General features: G+C 29.8%; 1 long non-coding RNA gene across 1 annotated transcript; it reads left to right on the top strand.

The window, feature by feature from the left end:
- Positions 1 to 8532: 8532 nt before the first annotated feature.
- On the top strand, positions 8533 to 10552 carry LOC147391007 (uncharacterized). Its single transcript, XR_015183176.1, has 2 exons — positions 8533 to 8760; positions 10267 to 10552. It is a non-coding gene; the product is annotated as an uncharacterized LOC147391007 (long non-coding RNA).
- Positions 10553 to 13524: the final 2972 nt, after the last annotated feature.

Here is a 13524-nt window from a genome sequence, read left to right as displayed (position 1 = left end):
ATGGCCAACCAAAACAGTCACCAGAAATTTTTCCATTTGAACCCAATATTCTTTTTTAATTTCACGAAATTAATTTGATCAAACACGAAAATTCACAGTTGAATATAAAAAAATATCCTTCTAAAATTATGATGTTTAATGATGCTAGTGGACACTCCACCTGCGATGCACGTGCAAGATTTATGATTATATATGATATGTGTGTCGAATTTTTTTTTTCAAATTGTAACTTATATCGATTATAATACAAATAGGTTTTTCTATAATGGTTTCAGTTAAAGATTAAATTAATAATTTTTGTATTCATAAATCAAGTTATAGATAGATAAGTTGTTAAATATAGTCAACTTTAGAAGTCATCGAATCGATAGAAAGACACTATGATACATTGCTTATACATTGTTTATACAATGTTTTGTAATATTTGCACTATTGTCATTTAAGGTGAGTGTCGATCTAGAATAGAAATATAAAAAGAATTAATAAGAATCATTATTATATATGATTGAAAATATATCAAACTAGATAAAAAACTGCCAATAATTTTATTATGTAAAAATATGTATGCAACTTCAACAACTCTTGATGAACGTAATTTAAAAAATAGAATCACATATTCCTCCATATTTCATATGGGTTTTATAATTCTAGGAATTAGTTCCCTAATATTAGTACATTCAACTATATGATTGATCAAACAAATATACCACAATAATTTTCTAAATCGAACAAGACCACTGAGCTAATAGTATTCTTTTTTGTTAAAATATACTTGATATGAGACTAACAAGATATTTAATTCAATATAGAGGGGCTAGTTATAAAGACTTTTTAAAATAAAGTAAGAAAAAGAAAACCCATGATTGTTAAATATCATAGAATTAAATTCATTGTGTCGACCCAAAATTCATCCTAGTCAACTTTAAAATGTACCAAACTATATCAGAAACTCACAATAATTTTATAATTTTTGTTTATTATGCAACTTCAACATCTCTCGATGAACACAAGTTAAAAAAGAGAATTGCTTATTTCTCCATATCTCATATTGGTTTTATAATTTTAAGAATTGATTTCCTAAATGATGCAGGAGTTAATGGAGTCATTTTACAAATAATATCTCATGGATTTATTGATGTTATTCTTTTTTTCTTGTTATGAACGAGTTATGATAGAATATGTCTTGTTCATTTCTACAAAATAAAAGGAATAATTATGCCAATGCCAAAAATCTTTACAGTGTTAAGTAGTTTCTTTGTGACTTCTCCTGTATTTTTCGGAATGAATGGTTATATTATAGAATTGATAATATTTTTTGAAATTATTGCTAGTTCAAGTATCTTTTAATTAGAAAAAATAGCAATTAATTTTGTAACTAACAATTCAAAAGAAAAAACGATATTTATTTATTTATTATAGAGATTGTGTGATTTGATATGTAAGAGTTTAAGTACAATAACAAAAGGTTATTGTGACATTTATTAGTTTTTACCATAATCCTATGTTTTTAGTAAAATATCCATATATAATAAGTCAACATATCTTTTAACAAAAATAAATAATTTATAGAGGAATTAAATAGCTATGAGTTAAATAGTTTCGCAGTTTGAGAGATGCTTGTACAGATAGTTCACACTATCTATGCAAGCATCTCTCAAACTACGAAATCATGTAACTCATAGCTATTTAATTCTTTTAAAAATTCCTTATTTTCGTTAAAAGATATGTTGACTTTTATATATATATATAAAATGTCTTAGAAAACTATGCATGTCAGTCGTTAGATCTACGTCATTCAATGGCTAGATCTTGTTTGAGGGAGAGAAAAGATGAGCCAGCTGGATCCCATTGTTGGCTTTAAAACAAACGAGGTATTTTCAAATATCTCCCTCCATTTCTTTTATTAAAATTAAAACCCTCTCTTTTCTCTCTCAAATCTAACATAGACTCTTTGTCTTCTCTCTCAAAAGTATCTTTTCTCAAGAGAAATCATAGATTCAAAAACCTTTCCTTCTCACAAGTGTCTCTCAATGGAAAATCCTAAAAAAAATATCCATCAAAACTGCTTCAAAGTTTTTTCTACTATAAATTGTAAAGTTTTTACTAAGTAGACCAAAGCAAGCTTGACATGATACAAACCAGGCAAAGAAGGTTGCATTAAAAGTCAATTTAGGCTCTGCAATAAAATAGACTATCTCTTTAAGGACACAACAATGGTAGCCCAAAACTCGAGTTAGTACAAAATCAAAGTTAGAAGAGCTACAAAGATATATAAATCCATATGAGTTTTTGATGAGTAAGAGAATCTGACATCGAATGTAATGAGTCCGAGTTTGTATTCACAGAACCCAATTAAATGAGGTAAAATTGTTACCTTTGCATGACTAATTCCTTTCAAATCAAGAAATTAAGTCAAATTACAACTCTAAAGAACAATTTTATTTTAATTCTGAGCCTGTGTTGCACTCAAATAAATGAATTTTGCAAGAACATGGAGACAAAACAATATCATCATGGAGTATTATTTCAAATCTCATATGTGCACCAAAAAAATCCCTGTTTCTGTGCATTTAAGACCAATCAGTATATAAGAAAACCCAATTGATAGGCCATACTCTTTCAAATCCATTTTTTTAAGAGAAAAATCATTTTTTTTTGTTTTGTTTTGCTGCAAAACACCAACTCTTATAAATTTGAATAATTGCTCTCACACACAAACTTTGTACCTAATTCTTCAACCTTAAGATCCATCTCCTTCAACCTTCTTTTTTCATGAATAAGATGTGGTTTTTGAGGAAATAGAAGGGGATGGATATTCTGGACTAAAAAATATCTATTGAAGCTACTTCAATGTTGTTGTGGCCTTAAAAACTTCCATATCTAGGAGTCTTTCCAATGTTGGGCAAGCAGCATAGACTGTTTTTTGTTAGAAATACTTCCTTTAACACAACATAAAATTTGATGTCTTACGCATTTCTGTACAAACAACATAACACAACAAGATTCATGAGATTCTTCCATTTTCACGATAATCTCCAATCACAATTTATAGTAGAAAAAACTTTAAAGCAGCTTCAATGGATATTTATTTATGATTTTCTATTGAGAGACACTTGTGAGATGAAAGAGTTTTTGAATCTGTGATTTCTATGAGAGAAGAGACTTTTTAGAGAGAAAACAGAGTCTGCGTTAGATTTGAGAGAAAAGAGAGAGGGTTTTAATTTTAATAAAAGAAATGGAGGGAGGTATTTGAAAATACCTCATTTATTTTAAAGCCAACAATGAATTCCAGCTGGCTTACCTTTTCTCTCTCTAAAACAATATCTAACCGTTGAATAGCGTAAATCCAATGGCTGACATGCATAGTTTTCTAAGACGTCCCATGAACCACCCCCATATATATATACAAACACACTATAATACATTGTTTATAAACTATGATATATTATTTTAATCTTTTACTTATGTTGTAAATCTATTATTTATTTGCATGAGTTTTGAATTTCCATGTTCTTGTAGTAATAGGTTGAATTATTTGCAACTCAGGATCTGGAAAAAAAAAAGTTGTATGGTAGTTTATTATCATCTATCTTCCAATAAGTGATGGAAATCCTATAATAAAACATTAAAAAGTAAAAAACTATTGTCAAATGAGAAATAGATATTGAATTTTGAATTCTTGTTATCAAATAAGATGAACTAATAGTTTTTATCTTTTTTCATAAATGCTTGGAATACAATGTTTAGCAATATTTGCACTATTGTCATTTAAGGTGAGTACTGATCTGGAACAGAAATTAAAAAATAATTAAAGAATTTTTTGTTGTGAATGTGTTAATTAAAATAACTTAAAAAAGAAAGAAGCATTACATGCCCTACAATAGGAGTATTTCAATAGGAGAAAAAATTCTTCAGAATTAATGATTTTTATATTTGAGTCAAATAAAATGTTACATTTCATTAAGAATGAAATAGTACAAAAAAGATTGTAAGAAATTATGATAATCAATATGAGGAGTAATACAGTCTTTATTATATATGTTGACTATGAAACTATTTGAAATATAAGTAAAAGGAAAAACATGCTAGTTAATAAGTCTTTTAATCATCGATTTTAATAGAAGTTTGAGATCATATTTTTCATGTTTAAGTATATTCGGAAGGTTTTCATTTTTATCTTACAAAATAGATTTTATCATAAAAATTAAATAAATAAAAAAATGGTTAATAATATTAAAATCTATCAATTGCATAGTTATAACATAGACCCTTATGAATCGTGACACGTCCTTTTTCACACATCAATTTTTTAGCTTCTAAGTATATTCGTTCTATAAGTCATTTAAATAAAAAACACATAAGTGATTCTAAAAAGAAATAAAATAAATTAGTCAGATTTTAATTATGTATATGTTTATATATATGCATATCTTATAATTTTCAATTTTTCTCATACATTGGATGATATAGACATAATCAATAATTTCTTTTTGTTCATTAACATTGAAAATTCTTGTATGAAATTCAAGTCCTTTGACGATATTAATTAATTTTCTATTAATATTTTCAAAGTGTACAAAATCTTTTTTTCTGTTAATTCGAAATAATATTATTTGTTTATCATTCTCAATATTTAAATTTGAATCATTTTGAATTATAAAGACAGTTAAGATTTTACTGTTAAAGCAAAAGTCAACATGAATACCATACTTTAAAAAATAGGTATCTAATATAAGTAAAAAATGAGAAATATAGATTAAGAATATAAAATAAATAAAAAGTATTAATCAAAATCATAATTGTATTTATGGCAAGTCATGATAAAAATAATAAACATAAAATATTGATTATAAAAATATTTAAGGGTATGTGACATTTATAAAAGATTTTACTATTGCTGTCACTTTTTTAAAATTTTAAATTCTATGTAATTTTTACATAATTAAGATGTTGACACAATGAGTAATATGTGTCATAATTTTCGTTGAATCGACACAAAAGAGGTATTCTTTACATTCCACAGAATGATTCACATGACTGACATATGAGATTTTAAATTTTCAGCAACTTGGTATAGTATACATCTATCATGAAATATCTTCAAATTGATCAATTTAATAATTGATAGTCATTAATACGTCATAATAATGCAATCATTTGAATTCAGTATGTCACCATTCTATTGGGTGAAACAGAGTTAAGAATTTTAAAGATAAACTTGATATTAATTACAGATTAAATGCACTCATATTTCAAAATTTAAAAAGAACATAACAATAACAAAAATTTTATAATCAACAATATCCTTCAATCTTTACGTTAAAATTGAAAAACTCAATGAAAAGTATGATTATATGTATATGAGTAGCCCAATTAATAACTTCACTAATAGCTTAAAATTATTTATTCAATTCTTCAATTATCCGATCTAAAATCAATTTTATAATAAATATCTTAAGATTTAATAATTGTGTATAGATCGACAAAGATGATGTCATGAAATCTTAGACACATGCATAATATTATTTTTTTAATTTTATATATATATAATTAAAAAAATAATATTATGCATGTATCTAACATTTATCATCATTTATATAATATTTTATCATCATTTATTTTTGTCTTTTAGTTCCTATATCATCTTTTTCTTTAAAGTAAAAGTTAATGTGAAAATAATTTATTATTTTATGATTTTGAAAAAATATATTTCATCAGGTTTTTACCATTTTTTCTTTTAACACTTTTTCAGTGAAGAGATATATCTTTTCATTTGTTTCTTACAGTTAAAATTCAAGTAGACATGTTGGTATCGTTTAATTTTTATAAAAGTTGTGATCGACTCAGTATTATAAGATATTAAAAAAATTATTTAAAATAAAAATTTCTAACATGTTTTTATGTTAGAAGTTTTCACAAAAAAAATATAAATCACATAACCTGATCAAATTCTTATTTTCTACTAAAATTTTTATGTATTATTTTAAATAAAGATATTATACAAGATTCTGGTTCTTAATTTGTCATATGTAGAAAACACAAAAATATAATAATTTGTGATTATTGAGTTGTTGTATCTTAGAGGCAACGTGCTACTAACTTGTTTGCAACCATTGATTGTGGCAGAGAATCAAATTGTCTTAAAGAGAGCGACATTATCTACTCTTCAATCCGGTCATCATATTTATTTTTCTTACAGTATTTTGGTGGATTAATATTTAAAAAAAAAATCAAATTTTTATCAATTTTCAACATATAGTAATAAAAAATGTTTAAAAAAGAAAAAGATAATAATAACGAATTCAGATTTCAATAGAAGTTTAAAAAAATTATAAAATTATTCATAATGATTATTAGATTTATTAGGTGTTAATAACAAATTTATTTGGTAATTTTACATCGTTAGGATCTAAATTAATACAAAAGATTAATTTCATCTAAAATTCAATGAAAATAAAAATCTAAATAATAATGATATCAAATTGATTTTAATCAAATCTAACGAAATTATAATAAATTTTCATTCTAAAATAATAAAAATTAAAAATTAAAAAATAAAAATTAAAAAATTATTTTTAGAGGAATCTTTGGATTATATTATTTATTAAGTTGTGTATTAAAATTAATTGTGTTTAATTACATTTTTTATTTTTAGAGTGGATGATTCTATTAAATTTTTAAAAAAAGATTTTAGAATATTACTTTTAATTTATTTTCATTTCGACTTAAACAATATGATAAATAAAGTCAATCATCCAAATTTCAGGATCTTTAAAATTTTTTATAAAAAAATTGAGGGTAAAGTGTATTCGTGCATTAACCATGGGGTTTTCTCGTCATTGTCACGTATAAACACTAGTCTTTACTTGTGTCTAATCAGTCTTTTTTTCTTTATCAAGAATATCCATATGATTACAATTTATTTTTCACGTACTTATTTTTTCCTTTAACAATACATTTGGGTCTAGACAAATTTGTTGTCATGCATTCTCTTAAAACAAAGTAATATTGTTATGTAGTCTTGTCTTTTACATTTTCAAGTCTTAAGAGATTCCATGGTATAAAGTCGTAGATTTGACAATCCATAATGGGATTTGATTCAAGTATTTTTTTGATTTACCTTAACTTTGAGATATCACAATAAAACTATATTATTAGGTAAGAATTTGTAATCTGACATTTTCTTAGTTTTTCTCTCACTCACACCCATTCTCTCAATTGAAAATTAAGAGAAGATATATAAGTTGAGATCATTATATCTAGGTATTTGATACATGTATTTGTACCATTTAAAATCTATTAAAGTTGGGCATTTGAGATTCATTAAAATTTATCAATCTTTTTATCTTAAATCATCAAATCTACTATTAAAATGGTAAAAAATGTTTGACAGAAGGACAAGAAGGGGATCTAAAAGTAGATTTTCATTGTCATCTAACTCAAGATTATTGTCTTTATCTATTTTAGCATGATTAAGAATATCATTGTTTAACATATTATTTCACTATCCATAAAGTTAATCAGTAAATCTGCAACACCCCGAATTTTTAATTCGTATCTCGAGGAAAATAAATAGTGGAATTTTAAGAAAATCTTGAAAGTGGGACTTAGGGTAAAATTGTAGGACCTTGTTTTGATCATTTTTAATGGAATCTGAACTCACCATTAGATTCAAAATGATCGAAAAACATAGTTTAGCCTGTAAGCACGCTCAAATGCGAGTCCGAATATAAAAGTTGCAAAATCCTCGATTACCGGGTCGGATCAGGCTAAAACAGTGACTTTTTGTTGGAGCAATAATTTTTAAAATTCGATCATACCATTGGGTTCATAACGAAAAATTATTCAACATAGACTATTTATTTGTCATTTTTGGAGATCAGGAAGTTGAATTATCGCCAAAAACGAAAACGACATCAAGTTTATGGGTCACGTCAGGCCAAAAATGTAAATTTTTGATGGAGACATAATTTGTAGAAATTGACTATACCATTAGATCCGGAACGAAAAATTAGGCGAAATAAAGTATTCATTTGTCAGTTTTGGAGACCGAATGACCAAGTTATCATCGATCAAAACAATAAGTGAAATACCGAATTCGTCCCAAATATTATTTAAATAATATTTTTAATTTTTTTTATATAACTCATCTTCCCCAACGCGTCATTACAGCCGAGTCAAATACGAAAATAAAATTCGATTTCTTCCGATTTTCCACCTCAGATCTCTCGCAAACGGTCCACTTTCGACGATCGCCGCAGAAGAGAAAAAGGTCCGCAGCTTCGTTCTCTACAAAACCCACCCAACCTATCTTCATTTCACTTTCTATTTCACCCGATATCATCAAAAATCAGCCGTATTTGGATACGGAAATTTCGAAACTTTGACCTCGAATTTCGTCCGTTTCGGGGTCAAATCGCTTTCCGACGCAGAAGGGAGAAACGTCCGCAGCCTCATTCTCTACATAACCCAACCAAGTTCCTTCCGTTTTCTCGTCTTTTTCACCCCGTATAGTCAAAAATCAGCCAAAAATCAGCCGTATTTTTATACGGAGATTTCGTAACTTCGACCTCGGTTTTCATCGATTTCGGGGTCAAACCGTCTTTCGCCGTAGAAGGGAGAAGAGACGAGTACATCGAGATCTTCGAAACCACCAAGCCAGTTTCGAAAATCAGCCACTTCGAAGTTCGGTCTGCCTCGATTTTCGTGCCAATCGTCTCGATTTCCGCGCACGTGCTTCAATTCCATCGCCTAGTGATTGTAAGGAACTCTCAATTTCTATTAGTAATCGTAGATTGTGAAAATTGCATTTAGGATTTTATTAAAAATTTGTGGTAAGTTTCCAAAATATAGAATTCTTATTTTATTTAAAAATTCACGTCAGAAATTGCATGTTTGAGATGTTTAATTGTATTTTTAACAAATTATACGTGGGTAGAGTATTATAACGGGTTATTTCCATAAATTGGGTCTTGTGCACTGTTCGGACCCCGTTTTGATATAAAAATTGTATTCTTTTTCAATATTATTGATAGAAATAAATTCTATAGTTGGAAAATGTGATTTAATATTCAATTAACTCACGTTGAGTTGATGAATATCAGAAAATGAATGTTTTATTGAAGAGATTGAAAATTGTAAAAATCGGAAAAAGGGAAAAAGGGTATGAAACGGTAAAATGTCAGAGTCACACCCGAGGGGTGATGTCTGCATTTTACGTTGTTGTGTTGTATGCAGGTTGGTGAACGGATATCCAGGGATAATGTTACTGGTTGCATGTTTATTTACTTTCTGTTAGCGCGAGGCGCTCTGTTATGTTATTTATTTTAGGCCGGGTGGCCATACTTGCATGGTAGGAAACTGGATATCTATTCTCAACCTTGTATTGTTAATTTCTCTTTTGTTTTCAAATGAAAATAATATATATGTAGCTATTTTGTGAGCTGTTAAAGAGTTTGTGAATGCCTGAAAGGGATAGTGCGTCATATCATCCGGAGTGGTGTACTATCCTGGGATGTACGGTAGGGACCACCAAACTCATACGTGGTATGGGACGCGTATGAGAGTGGAGTCACAATTGGAATCCGGGTTTATTCCTCTCTATCTTTACCAGTGAACTTGTAATGTAAAGGTGGTCGTATACGAATGGTTTGTATATTTGGGAATCACTTGCATGCCTGATAGGCATAGACGAAGATGATTAGTCAGTGATCACTAACAATCTATAGTAGTCGAACGTTCTGACACATCGAAAAGAGACCCATTGCTTACGGTCACGTCAAACGGCCAGCCTGAGCCGGATAAATGGTCAACCAAACGTGGTAAGGGCAGCGACCGGCCACAAAATCAGGAACTAAAAGCCAGAAAGGAATTGTAACATCATGTCCCGACTGGGAGCGATCCAGTCGTGAATCCCAACTCTCTAATTCCAATACTCCACCATTGTGTATTATGTATCGGTTGCTTATTTTGATATATAAAATGAAATGCATGTTTATTGTTTCTATTTGATCAATTAGAATTGTATAAAAAGAGAATGTTATAGTGAGTACTGTTGATCGATGTAATGTGAGTTTTAAAATGTTTAGTTGCTCATCCCTGGCTATATGTACCAGTTAATCGTAGTTTTCTTTTGTAAAACTTTGTTTATTTTAAAATGATTCAGTATGTTTATTCGTTCATGTTAGGAGAGGTTATTGGCAGAAATTATTGCTTCCTTACTGGGTAACCATTGTTACTCACCCTTTCCTTCTCCATTTTTTTTAGTTTCAGATCTAAAGCTTGGCGAAACAAGTGTAGAACAAGAGCGAGGATCATCTGGTTGGTCAGATAGACAACCAGAGTCCGTCACCTGGTAAGTATTAGGGCTATACCCCCTAGTGGTGTCAGTTTCTCCAGGTAGTGTTATGGATTCTGTCTTGAGTGTTAGGAATTATGTTAGAGTGAGGAATTTTGTATAATCCTGTATATAATTTTTCTTCTTCCGCACTCTGATCTATCGGACATTATTAGACGTATATAGGCTTCCGCTAGTATTATATTTTGTTTGTTATATGCAGGATTGTATGTCGTTTATCAGGTGCAGGTTGAATCGCCTTGGAATGCTAACATAAACAGAGGAGACCATGCCGAAATTTCGAGGTGCCACCTCGTACCTTGAAATCTGACATGAGGATTTGTGTTAGTGTTCGGCGGGGCGCCACAAAATCCACCTACAATTACTCTTGTAGTATGAGTTTTTGATAAATTATAACGGTTGCATGCATTTGTAAACACAATCATTTGAGGTAAGTGTTCAATATTTTATAATCAGTAAATCCATCTATATTCATTCGTAGAGTTCATTAACATTATAATATTTTATTAGGTTTTTTTTTTTTCAAATTGGATATCAACTGGTGTTGGTTGTCGATAATAATTTTTTATTTTTGAATAGTAATTTGAACGAAGTCGAGAATATTTTTATTTTTTGAGTTCATTATTTTGAAAGAATTTTTCTTTGTTCTCAATAAATTAGGATTCTATATTTTTATTAAAAGAATTTATGGAGGAAGAATCAAAAGAATCATCTTGTTCTGATTCTTCTTTTAATTATTTTGATAAAACATTTGTTTTAAAATTTTCTTCAGTTCTTTTAATTATTTTGTCTGAAAAAGAGGAATAAGTTTATATTGGGGTTAATTCTTTTTTTAAGATAAAAATGATTTTTGATTTTTGATTTAATTGTTGACGATTCTTCTATGATTTTTGTGTTAGGTTCTGAAAGCGCCCTCGATCCGCGGGGTGCGCGGATCCGCTTTTGACCTTGAGGTTTGGGAGTCGCCACCTAGTTATTATGGTCTAGGAACCAAACTGACTCTAAAATGGATAAAAACTAATCTACTACAGAAAATCCGAATCCGGGGATCATGTTACGGGGTTGGAAGGTGTTAGGCACCAACCCCGCCCGGCCATTGCCGGTCTCTACTTATCCCAAATAAAGTTACATCGCTAATGACAAACCTAGATTAAAAAAATAATAAAAAAAAACTTACCTTCGATCTGCAAAAGTGCTATTCCCTCAGATCTGGTGAAAATGGCTCTTTGTACCGTATTCCTTACTTTGTTCTGTCTCCGGATCTGATTTCTTATCTCCGAGACAAGGTATCTCCTTCTTGGATCTGGATGCTTTGAATTTGTTGTGGATTTTTGGAGTATTTTTGAAAGGTTTCTAGGTGTTTTTTAGGCTAAAATCGGAGTAGGGGTGTTAGGGAAGGAGTTGGGGCTCCAAAATTAGGGTTTTGGGGAGGTTGTGGAGGCTTCTTCACCTACTTCTTCTAAGGTTTTTTCTTTGATACGAAAATAGGGTGTGGAGGCTCCTATTTATAAAGTTTTTAGAAGCATTAGGGTTTGATTAGGGTTTCTTTTAGGGTTTCAATTTGGGTTTTGACTTAGTCTTTAGGGTTTTAGGGTTTTGACTTTAGTCTTATGAGATTGACTTGATTAGTTTTAGATTAGGGTTTGGATTTATGGTTTTGACCTTAGTCTTATGAGATTGACTTGATTAGTTTAGATTAGGGTTTTAATTTAGGATTTTGACTTTAGTCTTATGAGATTGACTTTAATTTTGACTTCAGTCTCACTTGATTGACCTTGACTTCAGTCTTGCTTGATTTACTTTTATTTTGACTTTGGTCTTATTTGATTGACTTTAATATCTTGACTTTAGTCTTGCTTGATTGATTTTAAATTTTTGGAGAACCCCTTTCTATTATATCTTTAATTCTTTGGACCCCCAAATGGAGGGGTCCTTAAAGAAATATCCCACGAACCCTCAACAATTTTGCCTGAGAGTCCAATTAATCAATTTTTTAGGTTCAACTTTTTAAATTAATTAATGTTTCACTTTAATTATTTAATGTTTTATTTATTAATTTCGAATTTTTTAATTATGAAAATTGTGAAATTACCGTTTTGCCCTCGGAGAGGATTTTTTACGTTTTAAGTCGTTTTCAATGTTCCAAGATGTTTTAGAATCAGTTTTTCGTAAGGAATTCAATGGGAATGTTGGTTTTTGTCATTTATGAAGTTTTTTTTATGAAATGATCGTGAACTTTATGAGGGGTATTTTCGTAATTTTGTCAAATTTTGTGAAAATTGACGAAGTGGTTTACTTGGTTTCGATTTACTGTTTTATGTGTTTGAGTGGGTTTTTCTAAGCGTAATGCAGGCTCTAGAGTTGTTTTGATGTTAGGGGTATTTTGGTAATTTAGTGATTTTTATCGTGAAGCTTCTTTTTTATTTGCAAGATGATGATTTCTATGTTTCTGGGGTCGTATTTTCCTAGCGTAGCGTGGTCTCTAAGTTTTGTCAGTTCGAGATACCTCATCCGGATTTCTGAAACATATCTGGTAACAAAATAAAGCATTGGAATAGACATCCATCATTGGGAACCTTTGCGATCGGGTTGACGACTTGATTAATCAGGCGGATGCAAAAATGAGGTGTCTACAGATGCCCCTCTTTGGCAGAGGGTTGAAGCAAACTAGATAGCAAATCTATCTTGGTAGATTAGTGCGATATCCGAATGCCAAAGCTAGTGACAGTTCATTTTGCAGCCTGATTTAACAATTCGTCGGGGTATTCAGATCATTGAGCATAAAACTCTCTCCGAACTAGAAAAATGTCAGGTCCTTGAGCGCGAGCTCTCACTAGCAGTGTCAGATCCTTGAATTTTGAAAAATTCTCCTTGACTAATATAACAACTGTACAAGTGTGTGGGCTCAAAATCTGAGATAGATTTCAAAGAGTTTGAGTTGGAAATGAGTCAAAATGAAGTAAATTTAAATTGAGCGTAAACTGAGCATAAATCCAAGAAAGCCCTTGGCGGCAATTGAGAAAGGTCCAAGATAACCTTTGGCGGCAACTGAGCAAAATCCAAGATAACCCTTGGCGGAAACTGAGCAAAGTCCAAGATAACCTTTGGCGGTAACTGAGTAAAATCCAAGATAACCCTTGGCGGAAACTGAGCAAAATCCAAGATAA

Source organism: Akebia trifoliata, chromosome 11 (assembly GCF_017979445.1).
Source record: "Akebia trifoliata isolate Shusen 1 chromosome 11, ASM1797944v1, whole genome shotgun sequence".
Taxonomy (NCBI): Eukaryota; Viridiplantae; Streptophyta; class Magnoliopsida; order Ranunculales; family Lardizabalaceae; genus Akebia; species Akebia trifoliata.
The sequence above is the reverse complement of the archived record's forward strand: the minus strand, read 5'-3'. Positions and strand labels throughout refer to the sequence as shown.